Genomic DNA, 16,605 nt, shown 5'->3' on the forward strand with positions numbered 1-16,605 from the left:
TCATAGTTGACAGTATATGCTATACAGGTGTCAAGACAGGCTAGCAAAGGTTTCCTCCTCTTCAGCTTTCCATAAATATGCAGAATTGCTGGCACGAGGGGGGGAATATTAACAGTGGGTAACTGAGAAAAGGGGATTACTTTAAGATGCAACCAAATAAGTTCCCATCCCTACTTTCCCATTTATCTCTTATTTGGGGGGGGGGATTTGGTATTTTTGTTTGCAAAGTCAATTGAAAATACAGAAAATCCAACACCTCAATTCACCATGCGGGAGAGCAATTGGATGAAGAGGAGGTGTGTCTCTACCCTGCTCTGTCTGGCTCTGTCAGCAGGGCAGCTCTGCCAGCAAGGAGAGGTCCTGGTGTGCCCACCCAAATGGCAGGTTGGAGGAAGCTATCACGAGCTGCTTCCCCACTAGCGGTAGGCAGTGGAGACTCCTGAAATGGGGGCTGGGCTGGCACAGGATCCACTGGATCCTGAACTGGCCCTGCTGGCATCAAGTAAAAGCAATGGGTCTGATCTGGGCCTCTTCACTTTGACAGGATGGGAGCTGGCACACCAAAGGGACATTTTTACTGTCCCCAATACCTTTTACCTTGGCGGTATAAGTGGCAGAGCTATGGATCAAGTTGCAATAATGCCATCCAAAGATTAGGATTATGTGACTCATTAAAAAAAAGTATCACAAAGGTTTCATTAGAGATCCACTTGGACTAGTAATCATTTGGATAGTTCTAGGTAGGCATTCTGTATCCATTGGTCAGTGGCCAAGGATATAAAAATGGGAGATTGGCACAGAGCAGTACTGATCTGTTTACAGAATCAGGCCTGATCCAGAATTTGCATTACTGTTAATAGAGTCTAGACGCAGGGAATTGTGATACTTTGACTAATCTAAGCATGCAGCAAAAGGAGGTAAGATAATCTTGATTTCTGCAGTTGCCTGGTAGCCCACACATGACAATGAATTGCATGCAGGCGAGTATACAAAGTTGAATGCAGACGAGGGAGTGGGCTGGCAGAGGAGGGATTTAGTGCTATGTGCCTCCTTTGTGTAGTGGGCTGCCAAAGGAGGAACGCCCCTTCCTCCAAACCCAACACAGAAAAGGGTGGGCTGCTGGAAGGGGACCAAACTCTTTGTCCCTCTCCTGCCAGCTCTCAGCAGGCTAGTAAGAATGTTTGCAGGTAGCAATGTTTGTAGGCTTACACAACGCTGACATAGCAGAATGCTGGCAACCCTTCCCCTTCACAAGCTATTGTGGTGCAGCCTATTCAATCACTACTACAGCCTTCTACCACCTGAATTCTACTGCATATTAGTTGTCTGGGGAAAGGTTCCCAGAAGACCTCGATTGAACTGCCTCGCCTACCTTCTTGACTGTGAGACTTATATCTACAAATAAAAGCAATTTCAGCAACTGCATCAATTCACTTATTCTTCACCTCATACACCTCACCAGATTTTAAATCTATTGAACTTATTCATTCATCCTATTTATCATATTTACTCGAGTCTAATGTGCCATTGAATCTAATGCACACCTCAATTTTCAGAACCTTGAAACAAAAAAAGTATTTGCTGGCGAATGTAAATGTGCCATCGATTCTAATGCGCTCATTAATTTTCACAACGTAATTTGGCCAAAAAAGGTGAACATTAGATTCGAGTAAATATGGTATTTCAATCAAAAGTATTACCAGAATATTTCCACCACATATCTAACATTTTAAGCAGTGTAACACACTGAAGGCTTTAATTTTTTTCAGTAGTTTTGCATGCTGAACTATTTTGCAAACGGTAAAACAGTACACACATCTTCTCCCTGGCTATTTAGTCTCGTGATTTACTACCTCTATTTTTTTTAGACATCCACTGATCAGATACAGAAATGTGTGTACTGGGGAGGTATATTTTCAAGCCTATTTAATGAATATTAATACATATCAATTCAGAACACTTGAAGTTATTGAGCTCTCAGCACTGAGGCAAAATATACCTTTTTAAAATGCACTTGGGATTTATTAGTTAATGTAAAGGTGGAAATGGCTACTAGGACTTCAATACTGAGGATTGACAATTAAGGAAGAATCATTGACTCAGATTCTGTCTTTACTTACATTGTTATATGCGGGCTTACTGCCATGTTTGTCCCAGAGCGTGAGAAGCAAAGTGGGTGACAATTTTTATTAGACAAATGCTTGCCGGTGAGAGTGCAGCAGCTTTTGACCTTCACACAGCCCAATCCACAATCCTGTTAAGATGAAAATCTTGGACTTAAGCCCGTTCAATTCCATTCACTTCAACGAGACTAATTCTGCTTAAAAGAAAATATTTTGTCTCGAGAGAATTGTGCATAAAATTAAGAGAACCAGCACCTCATGAAAGAGCTCTGTTTAGTTTCACATCTTACACGTGTAATGGATAAAATGGATGGGTCTCAGGAAGACTGATTTTAAGCCTTTGTCATATACAGTGGTACCTCGGGTTAAGAACTTAATTTGTTCTGGAGGTCCATTCTTAACCTGAAACTGTTCTTAACCTGAGGTACCACTTTAGCTAATGGGGCCTCCTGCTGTCGCGATGCCGTCGAAGCACAATTTCTGTTCTCATCATGAAGCAAAGTTTTTAACCCAAGGTACTATTTCTGGGTTAGTGGAGTCTGTAACCTGAAGCATCTGTAACCTGAAGTGTCTGTAACCTGAGGTACCACTGTACATTAATTTGTTTAGGATAGTTAGAATGTATGTTCTAAATCCCACTGCTTCTACTTCTAAATACCTTCTAAAGTTTAATGGAACTTGGTTATACAGTCAACTCTCTGAAAGTCCAAATTATGAAGGCCACCAAATGCCAAACTCACGAACCATTAAGAAAGCATACCAGTCTGTTGATATGTCTCCCCCAGAAAGTGGTAGAAGTAATCTGGTGGAGTAGAGGGAGATATCAGCTGCCAAATTGAATGTTACTCTGTTGCATCCACTGTCGCATACCACTTTAACAGTCACAAGTCCTCCAAAGAATCCTGGGAATTGTAGTTTAAGAGTGTTAGTAGTTTTGGCTTTGTGACCACTCTCCTAGCAACCCTTAACAAACTACAGTTCCCAGCAGTCTTTGGGGGTAAGCCATGACTGTTAAAAGAGTGCTTTAAATGTATAATGTCAATGTGACCACAATTTGATACTACTTTGACTCTCCAGGATAGACTGTCCAGTCTGCATAAGTAGGAAATATATTTCTTAAATTGTAGTCATTGGAATTCTAAAAAAAACCCTAGTTATTGCCTGCATCGCTGTGCAAGACATGCCATAAACAATGCACTGATAAAGCAGTGTACACATATATGCTTTGAATGGACTCTGTTTTCTATACCATCCCATGAACTGTGTGTAAGGCACAGAACCATCACATCTAGAAAAACAAGGCATGCCACATGGCAAAATAACAAACCAAGAGAAGCCTAAAACAAATTATGAAAACTATGAAACATGTAGATTAGGTGATGTGAGGCCACCCTTGAGCCAAGTCCAGAAGCTACAGGTATGGCAGAATGCCACCGCAGATGGGAGCAGATGGCTGACAGTGTGTTGCACCTCTTCTGAAACATCTGCACTAGCTGCCTTTATGCTACTGGTTCAAGATCAAGGTTCTTGTGTTGCTACACAAGTCCCTAACAACTTGGGTCCAAGAAACTGTAAGGACCACATAATATCCCCTTACAGCTTGCTCACTCCCGATCACCTTTAGGAGTGATGTTAGTAATAACAGAGACTCAGTAACTTCAGTCCCATGCCGTAGAACACTCTTTAAGCAGAGATTGATCAGGCAACCTAGCTTTTGACTTTCAGGTGTTTCTTAAAGGACATTATATGCCAACAGGCCTTGCAGGTGTTTAAAACTTTCTTGATTGAGCCAACTAAGTTAGTTCTTGGTATGAGCTTTCGTGTGCATGCACACTTCTTCAGATACACACTTCTGAAGAAGTGTGCATGCACACGAAAGCTCATACCAAGAACTAACTTAGTTGGTCTTTAAGGTGCTACTGGAAGGAATTTTTTTATTTTGACTATGGCAGACCAACACGGCTACCTATCTGTAACTTGATTGAGCCAGTCCTTTTAATAATAATGAAGAAGAAGAAGAGGAGGAGGAAGAAGAAGAACAGAGAGGAGGAGTTTGGATTTGATATCCTGCTTTATCACTACTCGAAGGAGTCTCAAAGCGGCTAACATTCTCCTTTCCCTTCCTCCCCCGCAACAAACACTCTGTGAGGTGAGTGGGGCTGAGAGACTTCAGAGAAGTGTGACTAGCCCAAGGTCACACAGCAGCTGCATGTGGAGGAGCGGGGAAGTGAATCCGGTTCACCAGATTATGAGTCCACCACTCTTAACCACTACACCACACTGGCTCTTCATCTTGTCCTTAAATGTGCTTTATGCTGTATACCATCTTGATAGTTTATGAGACTGTGATATATAAATACTTTTATAAATAAATAAATAAATAAATAAATAAATAAATACAATGAAGGGATACACTGGAGCATCTATTCTATTGCTTCTCTCCTTGTATTTTAATTTTTCATGATTCCAGGTAGATTCAGATGGTTGTTTCTTATCACTGCCAAATTTGGGGATAATTCAAATATGTGGTTGTTGGTCTAAAGAAAGGTATTATCAGAAATGCTACTGTGCCTTGGAACCTTTCGTTCCACAGGGATTATACACTTTGCTGTTTGGAAAAGACATCAAACAATAGGGGGGGGAAAAACTATTACAATTCATCCTCAGTCAACTACAGTCATCCTAAAATACTATTTCATTCAGTCTAATTATTTCTTTGCAACTATGCCGGTATGCTCACATTATTTTATAGAGAATAACTAATTAGTTTCCCATATAAAAGTTTAATTAATGTGACAAGGCTATTGCATTTTTCCTCTAACAAGCATCCCATTTTGCCTGTGTGTGTGTGTGTGTGTGTGTGTGTATGTATGAGAGAGAGAGAGAGAGAGGGAGGGGGACAGAGAGAGAGAGAGAGAGAACAGTTTCACAACTGAGTGCCATCATGTGCACTGGGGCAAATCCTACCCTATTGACCAATGCTACACATTTGTTTGCATTGTCTCTCTGGTTCAACAAGTCTGCACTGACAGCACCTGTTAAAGCTGCTTCAACTAAGCTGTTCTGCATTTGCCTAGCTGGATTTGGGTTTCCTGGATCCCTGACTGAATACAAAGTGAGCAGAAAAACCACTGTTTGGCAACAAGCACAGTGGGGAATACACTGTCTGTTGGTATACAAATGCGCAAATGTGTTCCTCATAACATCTCTAAGGGAGCATGCTGCTTGAGTTTCAGTGCTGTTGAGATCAAAATGATCTCCTTTGTTGTCAGTTGTTTAAAAGCAGCTGTTTAATGTAACTTCAAATGATCTGCTTGAATGAAGTTGTCATTCTTGCTTTCTCCTTTAACATAGTTAAAAAGCAGTATCTAGCCACAATACACTATTTTTCTGTTGTTCTTCTGAAAAGTTATACATTTTACATATTTCAGGTATCCTAGCACAATAATGAGCACCGAATAGAAGTGCTAAAATGTATATATTTGGACTCCAAAATTCTCTTTTCTGAAAGTGTACTCTATAGATATTTTTCTGTTAAAATAGGATACCCTCCGCAGCTCCACAAATGAATATTCCACAAACTAAAGATGAACACCACCACTTATCAGTGTTCCTAGAAAGTGGAGATACTTATTGGATTTCCTTAAAATGACACAGATTAAAGCAATTCGGTTCTTACCAATACTTATTAAGTAGGAAAATTCAGTAAGCATTTTTCATTTGGATAAACAGATTGAAAGCACACAGTACTACCTAATCTTTAAAAATATTGGCAGTCCTCTAATGAACAATAGAGGGCACTAATGCTTCTAATCTGGCAAAAGCATCACATCAGAGGGAAGAAAGTAGCAAGGCAACATATAGCACACAAACCCCATCATATATTCTAAAGATGTATAACAACGTACATGATTTCATTTCTAACAGTTTTCACTCTCCTCTGAAAGTTGCATTTTGCTTTATAGAAATAAAGTGATTATATGGTGTGCAGCATTCCAAGTTTTCATTAAGCTTTCTTCATAAAAAGTATTATTTAGTTTATTTTGTCACATTATTCCTGGTCAGATATCTGCAGCTGTTATACACCCATTTTTAAAAAAGGTTAGCTCCACTTAACACAAGATATAAAATTTGATTTATTTGTTTGTTTGTTTGTTTGTTTAATTATATTTGCCTAGTTATATTTTAAAGATAGGTGCTATAGGCTAACAAAGGAGCCAAGCACAGGTAAATAAAGCCAGTCGCCAGATATCAAAGTGATATCTGCTACATACACAGTTGTTGACATAAAAATGCAAAGGCACACAGCACAATCCAATACATGTCTCCTCGAAAGTAATTTTACAGTGGAGCTAACTCCCAGGTAAATGTGCCTAGGATTGCAACTACAACTTGTAACTGAAGGATACTTTGCCTTTCAAATTAGTTAGACATCTATAGGTATCGTAAAATATATCAACACCAACAAGTAAACATTTCCCCCTTTGGTTCATATGCAGTTTAACATTAACGTGAGAGAGGTGAATTTCTCTGTAACATACTAACCTGCAAAAGATAAATAAATCAAGGTTATCTATTGTCCCCCAAATGCAACAAAACGTTAATATTTCCTGATCATCTACTAGTAGTATTCACTTTGGCTTAAAAAGTACCTGCAGGTTCATATTATAGATGTGAAGCAACATTAAGTTTTCACAGTTGCTAAAGACCTCTGCTTCTTAATAGCAACTGAGACACCTTGGGCACAATTCTTGACACCAACATGATCCATTAAATTTTTTTTTTTTTTTTGGCCCTGCTGCTTTCTGTGGAATCATTGTTTAAATCAAATTTGCAAGCCCAACTTCATCAGTATACAAAATTTGTACATGCCCTTTTTATGGTCCAGATCCAAAGCTTACTGAAATCAGCATGAGCAACCTCATTAAACGGTTTCAAAACAAGACATCTGTGCTTTGCTATGTTTATGGGAGCGTGCAATATGTTGGCTTCTAAATATTTCTTAGTGTCTGTAAAGTTCTCAAACAACACATGCTATTGGAAAGCTGTACTTACAAGTCACCCAGAGTACACTGAGGAAGGGATAAGAAACATTATTTTGGCTGTGTATGTACTGTATTTATCATTTTACTGAATCACATCAAAGATTGTCAGAGCAGAGAAACAACCAGCTCACATCCAACTGGCTGATAGTGGCTACCAAAGTTGTACAAAGTATAAAAGTATGGCCACAATAAAGCAAATCACATAAAAAATGAGATATCTTCCACTTGTCCATGCACCATAAATCCTGGCCTTCAGCAGCTCAGCTACATATGACTGCAACTACTATTATTATTCTGTATGTCATTTGGCTGTCTTGCCACTGTTGCTTGGAGGCCCCATACAGGTCAAAAATTATACTGGTTTTCAGTGTTACTCTTTCCCCTGCAGTCATAAGTACTCTAAAAAAGTAATTTCATTACAAAACTGCAGGATACATAAAAACATAATCTCAAATATTTTGAAGGACACAAAGGATGACTCATCTGTACCACTTGACCCTATTCCTGCTCTTCTCCCAAGGCGTCATCCACCACTTCACCATACTGATCAGCTGTCTTCCTCCATCTCAATCACCGTTTGACACATTACTTTCTTTTCAACCCAAAGATTATGAACTACTGTACAAAGAGTAATGCAGAGGCAGATACCATATAGATATTAGGCTGTCAAGGCTCCTAGATCATTGGAATCATCAGTATCCGATCCTAAATTCTACTCCCAATTCATTAGATTTGTAATCTTAAACAAAAACTTATGATTCAGCAAGAGTTATATGATTTATGTTAAGGGATAATAACTGTGCAATAATTTGTTGTTTTGTCGTTTAGTCGTGTCCGACTCTTTGTGGCCCCATGGACCAGAGCACTCCAGGCACTCCTGTGTAAAGTAGGCTCACATTTTTACTTTACCAGTTACCCATTTTTACTTTTTCAGTTAAATTTCTGGAGATTTACCGGTGGTGGTGAGTCAGCTCAAATTCTTGCATTACAAAGACCAGCTATGCATGTAATATGCAATATTTTTCTTACAGCTGTAAATCATAGAGCTTTGGGGTTTTTTTAATTGAATAAAGCACTGTAAACCATGTGTGTCATTGTAATGGATTGCTTTGAAGTCATTTCTGCACCAGGGGAAGTAATTTTTACCCCGCCATCCCATATTTTGCCTGACCTGTCCTTTATTTGGCCCGACCAAAGGTGGCAACCCACATTGCAATGCATTAGCCATTTTGCTGCACATTCACTAAGTTCAGAGAGGTCCCTTTGGAGCTCAGTGCAATTAAGGATGCTGGTTCTCAGAGAATCTAATGTAGAACTTGTGTCCCTGGCTCAGATGCATCTGATTCAGATGATCTCTGGTTGTTATACTTCTTTCAGTACAGAAGGTAGGGAGGGGGACACTGAATTCTGGCCTTGCACAGGGCATTGCTGAAATTTGAAACACCGTCCAATCATGTTCTATGGAAGGAAGAGATGGGCCCTCTTAATCTGAGTCAGTGACTACCGAGTCATTGCTCATAGTTTGGGTCATGACAGTGAAGTAGTGATGGAAGTTCTCTAATCATGCAGAAGACTTCTGGTGTGCTATGCTGTGTTGTCCTGGACGCTGTTAAGACTCTTCTGATAAGCCATGTTGCATACCATAAGTCTTTTGATATGGTGAGATGCCAATGTTTTCACCATCACATTGCAAGATAAAAGTCTTTGTAACACCTTGATAGGCCCATTTGCACATTGTTGGTGTGCAGTTGTGAAACACATTGCAGCTTCTATAGTCTGAGAGTCTGAGCAGATCTGCATGGCATTATTCCATTTTCTGTCAAAATTTTACAGACCCAAAGAAAGCAATTCTTATTTTCTTCTATCCATTCCTGCTTGCCGGTTAAAGCTAGCACATGAAAAAAGAGGTTTACCAAGCATGACAGCTGCCATGCTGGTTAAAGAAAAAGGAATAGCCCAAATATTAATGGGACATTGTGGGAGGAATTAAATTTTGTTACATGAGGAATGAAGAGAATACACAATCTCACAGCCTCATATTGCAGGGGTGGGGAACCTGAAGCCCTACAAATATTGTTGAACTCCAGATCCCATTAGTCCCAGCAAACATGGCCAATGGTGAGGGATGATGGTAGTTGTAGTCCAACAACATCTGGAGGGTCACAGATTCCCAATCCCTTACATAATTGGTAGTACATTATTGCACTTAGTGGAAGAATCAGTCTAATTTTCAAGACACACATCTTCCTTTTATTTGCGTCTTAATTTTTTAAATATTAGTATATAAAGATATCCTTCCTTTAAACAGTATTTTAACAGAATAAAATATTTAGGAGACTGTGTGTTCATGTTACCAGTTATGTATACAATATCTGCTCTAGATTAGTCCTGCTTGAGTGGCATCATAAATGGGTCCATTCCCCAGCAGTTGTCTACTTCAGATGGAAACCTGACAACCTCTACTTAGTATGTCTTTTATAGTACACAATGAAGTGTAAAACTGCTGTGAAAAAGCCTGTGTTTCAAAACAAACCATTTCTGTAATAAGCACTTAAAACACTTTCATTAATATATTTATGTATAAAAACAAAAACTTAATGTGGCCGCAAGGCGATGGTGGGGGCAGCTGGGAGAGCAGACATTACATTTCAGGTTTTAACAAATCCAAAATATATTATCTGAAATAAACTGTGAAAGTGAAGCTTTCTGCATCACAGCTTAATGGTGTGGAATTTTCTACACACACACACACACACGAGAATCCTAAAGCTCAATCAAAATCCTAAATTAGTAAATATTGAATTTAACCACTTTTATATCTCAGGTATTAGCAAATACCTTTGTTCTACAGAGATACAGCCCCTTCTAATCTTTATCTGAATTTGCAATTAAGACTTCAGAGCTACAGATATCTGTACACAGCTCCATACGCAGCTCTGCTCTCTTATTTTTAAACGATTGGCCCCAAATCAAATCAGCCTCCCAATGCATCAAAAAGTAAATGTCTGATGTCTAATTGAACTAATAGATAACACTCTTTTAACTGTGCTGCTAATGTTTAATGCAGGTTTCCTTTACACAGGAGCAAGAGAGGGAGGATAAAATGTTCACAGGAAATCTGTCATTATATTATTACCTTTCAGTTGCTTGGTTTAAAGATAGAGCTGTGCAAACATTTACCAACTATTTGCCATATGAAAAAAAAATTTCCTAAATCTGCTTAGAGTAAGGTTCCTACTCTCTTTTACTAATTGTCACCTCCAACAGGACATTGCAAGAACCTCAAAATGAGCACTTATGAGTTTTCTTTTCCAATCTCTTGTGGGCTTCTCTCGGTTTATCGCAAATGAACAATCGTGTTGGAAAGGCCTCCGTCTGTTTAATGTCATTAGTGATTGTTTCATAAAACAAACAGCCGCTCCAGCATTCTACCGCAGTTAATCTTAAATCTAAACGTGGTGGCACTCAGGGAGAGTCTCAAACATGGTTTGTTCTAACCAATGCATGTCTCTTAATCTATTGCAAGTCAGGGCGCTTATCTCTCTGTGCTCAACTCAGAGCACTGCTTTCTTTGTCCAAATACTAAACCAAACCCAGTTAATATTGTTTCCAGATTTCCCCCCCCCCCCATAGATTCTCCCCTCATTAAATCATGGTCTAAACCCAAAGGCATATTTATTTATCGCTTCTGGCTTTTTTTTAATGCATATTCTTTCAATATTGGCAAAGTCAAACTTCCCTGAGCAAGAGCAGTACCAATATTTCATTGGGCTCGCTCACCAAGGTGAACCACTAACTGAGCACTTATGCCTAGAAGCCTTACCTGTTCATATTAGGAAATCATTCACCCAACACAGAGTATACAGAATGAAGGCCAGCTCAAAAATTATTGTGTATATTTTTAGATGGGTTTCATGCTGTTAGGGATCTGCAACCTCCACTCACGATAGTTCTATAAGCAGTTCAGAAAGCTAAGCGTTTTTCACTAACAGGTCCTGCGAGTCCAGCTTTGTGTGCCCATGTGTTAATTCATAATGATATTGTAGGCCTCAAATAAAACCATTCCTTCTTTACAGAAATAATTACAAGAGACAACATGATCTGCTCACTGCTATCGTGCTGTTAATTGCTATAATGTTTAGCCTGGCATAACATATTTAACACAAGAGTCTTTCCTTGATCTTAGAAATACATCGTTTGTGAATATAATTAGTGATGTGTATAGGTCACTCGAGGGACGCGGGTGGCGCTGTGGGTTAAACCACAGAGCCTAGGACTTGCTGATCAGAAGGTCAGCGGTTCGAATCCCAGCGACAGGGTGAGCTCCCCTTGCTCGGTCCCAACTCCTGCCAACCTAGCAGTTTGAAAGCACGTCAAAGTAGATAAATAGGTACCGCTCCGGTGGGAAGGTAAACGGCATTTCCGTGTGCTTCTCTGGTTCGCCAGAAGCGGCTTAGTCATGCTGGCCACATGACCTGGAAGCTGTACACCGGCTCCCTTGGCCAATAAAGCGAGATGAGCGCCGCAACCCCAGAATCGGCCACGACTGGACCTAATGGTCGGGGGTCCCTTTACCTTTACCTTTATAGGTCACTCTATCCCTGTCCTGAACTCAACACATTAGTTCATATATACAACGGACTACAAATTCCTTAAAGGGATAGGTGCGTGTAGCTGCAGGCTGTGAGGTATCAAGAACAGAACAGCCCAAGCACCTGGCTGGCCACTGTGAGCACAGGATGCTGGACTAGGTGGGCCATTGGCCTGATCCACCAGGCTCTTCTCATGTTCTTATATGTAAAAGGAGTAAGGAAGAGGTGTGAAAGGAGAAGAGGAAAGGAAAGGACACGAGAGAAGTAAAAGTACTTTTGAGAGGCATGTGGTAGCAGGAAGGGGAAATTTAAAATAAAAAAAATTCTCCACTTAGAGACCCTTTGGGTGAGCAAATTCTGTCTAAAATTCAGAGGCAGAATCCACAGCCAATATCTGAACTTAGCTTGAATCAAACTGAAATATGTAACTCCCTGCTACAATTAGTGGCAAAGAATTTAGCAATTTCCAAAGGATTAGATATCAATAGAAAATGATACAATTGCCAGCTGATTGTGCCTAATTACATTTTTTTACTGCGTCTGCCCCTCCACCACCATTTTGTTACTGGTTAGTAATTTTATTTTTAAGTGAACTCTCAGGTTAGAAAGGCTGAGAACCTTCTGCTTTATACCCTTGGAAAGCCCAGTCCATTTCTGACATATAACTCCGCGGGCCAGGGAGAGGGCAGACAGGATTATATGCATTGCGCTCTTCCATGCCTGTTGTTTTGTACCCCTGTGGTTTAGAATCTAGTAGAAACTTCTGAACAGGTCATACCTCTTTCTTTGTTGGGTAAATGGCATTGGCTGCTCAGCAGTACTTTGCATTACTTGAAGCGTGGTAGAAATCTTATAAATAAATAAAATAAAATAAAAAATAAGTAAAAGATGAGAGACACTTTGCAGCTATGTATATGGAAAACCGGGAGGAAATGATGGTCTCATTCCAACAGACAATGAACAAAAAACAAAACAAAGCAAGCTTATTAGAGGGAAATATCTGAAATTTGTGAGGGACACATTTTCCTGCAGGTGTGTGAATAGCAGGATATGTTTCTATAAAAGCCACACACTAAGGGGCATTTAATAAACGGAAACAAGATGACTACATGCTCAAGCTGGCAGTCTATACAACCCCCATCCTCCTGAAGTCCAAGGACCTCAGATCAGAACAAGAATTGCTGGGGTGTGGTTGAGTTGAAGAGCAGATTTGGACAAATTTCCATTCATGCCTAGGAGAAGAAGAGGTTTTCTCTTCAAGAAGGTCAGATTACCTTGCATGGAGAGCAGATGGAAGAGGAAGTGACTTGACAAATGTTTTGTAAGTAGAAAGGGGGAAAGAGATGGGTGGGTTGGAGTTTAAATAGCAAGAGGTAGTGTAGTAGGTAAGGACATGAAAAAATCTGATTTATCCTTGTCAGCCAAAGGTCTAGGAAGGAACCTGACAGGACAAAAGAGACAGGGAAAGTGTCTGCAGATTTCAGTTTCTTTGGGTGAGAAAAGCTTATTGAATTGCATACACATTTAGGCCTCTTCTATTATGCTTTTGAAATTCAATCCTTGGTGGTATTTTCAGATCATTTCAACTATATCCTTACAAGGTTCACTGCCAGGAATAGCTGAAGAATATCAAAGCATGCTACACTGTCTTGGATAGTGCAATCAATGCAACTGGAATCATTAAATTTTTATTTGGGAAACATTTTTTAAAATAAAAAATACAAAATGTTCTGATAAAACATTTCAAGGTAAATAACTATGGAGAGCCTTCAATGCTCACCTGTCGTGCAAAGTAGTCCCACATTTCCTAGTTGTTGTGGACTCTGGTTCACTCATAGTCTCATGAACACAATTAACCAAATTTTTTAAATACAGGTAACTTGCAATTTATGCACATTTAATATATGCACATTCAGCTTTACATGTTTGGCAAAATAAATAAATAAATAGCTGCAAGCATCTTGGCAATTCCACCTGCCATTGCACCCAATGTGTTTTATTATATGCAATTTTGCCTATATGTGCTATCCCCATAATGTAACCCCCATGTAAGTTCAGAGTTGCCTGTTTGCATTTTCTCTTTTAAGACAACCACATTCTTGTATTCCTAAATGTAAGATGCAGTGGAAAGCTATGAATCACTATAGCTTCTTTGTGTATGTATTCACGGGAAAATCCTCTTGTGCAGGTATTTTGTAACTTGTAAAATGATGCTCACCACCCTTTCAAGTGTAAATTAAATATTCCACAATTATTTTGCACCTCTTCTAGTCAGTATCTGTATTGGATTTGAAATCGTTTCTACTTGCATATATGCAATTTTTAAAAATATGTTTTCTGTGTATTGTGCAATCAGTTTGGGATGCTCATAGAAAGATATCCATAAATCAAATACCGTATTTTTCCGTGTATAAGACTAGGTTTCCCCCCTTTAAAATAATGTCAAAAATTAGGGCACATCTTATACACAGATAGAGTCTCCGCCCATTTTCTTAAATCTAAGTCCCGCAAAATAGGGGGCATCTTATATACGGAAAAATATGGTAACTATATAATGATAACTGTTAGAATGGCTTGTTAGCCAGGCTTCATTTGTGGTTGTCACCAATCCCTTTCCTTCTGGTCCTTTGGCGTGTATGCAGGGCTTCAAAGGGAGGTGTGCTCTTCTCTCATTTGCACTGTGGATCGCAGAAGATGAGCAGGAGGTTCTTCTGCTTATACCTACTCCTACTACTTTCCCTCCTTCTTCAGTATACACAACTGGAAAGCTTTGTGGTGAAGGTATGTATGCTACTAGGCATCCTTCCTACACAGGGACAGGGATTCACACCTTTGTTAAGCTGGCGAGTGGATTTGTGGATGCATGTGTATTTCTTTCTCAGCTTGTGTTTCTTGCAATTCCTCTAATATTAATACTCACTGAACTTTGTCTAGCTGAAATGTACCCTTTCTTCTAGTAACATATCCAACTATGCTGCTAACTCATTTCTTCCTTCTTAGGCAGTTCATTTGTTGTATTAGGGCTTGTTCACGCCTCCATTTGCCCCACCACTTTCCCCAGAGAAAACCCGCAGTTTTCGGAAAACCCGCAGTGAATCGGAACATATGGCAATTGGTTTTTTGCATGGATTGCTGTTTGCCCCACAACTTTCCCCTGGAAAGCACACTATTTGCTGCTGAATTAGAACAGATGCAAAACCACTTGGACCCATACCTAGAAAGCACAGGACAAGCTCAGACCCATGCTTTCTAGGCATGGAACAAACCTACTTGCACTCTATGTTACAGAAACCATTCTTTTGTCTCATGACAATCCCTGATTACTTGCTTGTTATAAACGGCCTGTCATTTTCACTACTTACTGGATATTTCCCCCCTCCTTTGAATCTTACTATGTTTCAGGCATAGAACTCTGAATGACCATTATGCTGAACGAAAAGGTTCGAATGTCACTGTGTATTCAATCAGTTGGGCTTCATTCAAAAACTTTGACCCTGGCAAGAATGTCAAAGACATAAATGTTTATTAGAAGTGTAAAAGCACGTGAAGCAAATGGTTCTCTTGCCTGAAATCTCTGATATGTTAACCACAATCTAATCACCTGTAGTGCACAATTGTTGCTTATAAAAAGTTTGTTAAAACAATGAGATAACAAATCATCTGAAGAAGGCAAACACTGAGCCTTTGTAACAATGGTGGTTGCACAGATCAGTGCTAGCTTAATCTTCTCACTGCAATGAAAATTCAAATTGATTCTACCTGTTTGATTAACACCCCACAGGCACTTTTATGAAAACAAAATGCATGACTTCCATGGATAAATGGAGTGCACACATTGCTGCTCCATATATAAATCCTGCCTCCGGGAAATATGAAGGTTTCTTTCCATATACCAAAGGTACACCACAGTTTTCAACTGCACAGAAAACCTCAGTAGGTTGAAGACATGTAAGAACGCTTTGCATGATGGTTAGCCTGCAATAAGAAGCTCTGCATCCACGTCCACCTTTGACTTGCTTGCATGTCCAACTTCAGAATCAAAAGCTGAACTGCACTCAAATTGCATCAACAACCCTTGTGAATTCCAAACAGATGTCCTGCCACCTAGTCCAAGAGTCAAAGCTGCTATGACTCAATGCCTGTTGCTGAGCCTCTACTGTGTCTCAATAACGTTCTCTTTCTTACTCTCAAGTAAGAGCCCCTGTCATTTTGATCTGAGCAGGAATCAGAAACCAGAGTGTAGTTTTTCTGGTTTTGTACAGATCTGAGGGATCAGAAATGCTCTGGCTGGAGCATGGCTAGAAAAGAAAGAAAAGCATTGAAGAAGTCCTAGATGTGGAAAGGGGAGCAGCAGAAAGTTATGAATGAGCCACAACACCAAAACAAATAGTCTGCAATCCTGAATGGAGGTGCTTGGAGTCCAGTTTCTCCCAATTTATCAGATTATCCCTTGAATTTACAGGAAGAAAGCATCAAGACTCATGTTGTTTGAGGGTAACGTCATGTGGACTATGCAAATCAAATGGAAATGCACACAGCTACAAACACACAGTAAACTCAAGTGTGGAGAAGTCCTTCATTTATGGTAGGGTTTGTTACGGAGATCTCTGAGAACTGGGCTAATTTTAACAAAGCATGCTAGTATTAGACTTTAGGATTCTCACGTACAATGTGTCCTACCTGAATATATTTTATATTAACTGTCCTGTAACTATTTAATTAGTTTCAGTGTGTATTGGTCTATAGCAGAATAGAGCAAAATCGAAATAGACAAATAAGCATGTTCCAAACAGTGCCACTATAATAAAATAGAATATTTCACAGGGACAAATTTAATTATGTTGA

General features: G+C 39.5%; 1 protein-coding gene across 14 annotated transcripts in view; it reads right to left on the reverse strand.

Moving 5' to 3' along the window:
* The window catches only part of ESRRG (estrogen related receptor gamma), a 481,625-nt gene that overhangs the window by 219,066 nt on the left and 245,954 nt on the right, over positions 1–16,605 (reverse strand). The gene's annotated exons all lie outside the window — the stretch shown is intronic.

This window comes from Podarcis vaucheri (genome assembly GCF_965113315.1).
Source record: "Podarcis vaucheri genome assembly, chromosome: 3".
NCBI lineage: Eukaryota > Metazoa > Chordata > Lepidosauria > Squamata > Lacertidae > Podarcis > Podarcis vaucheri.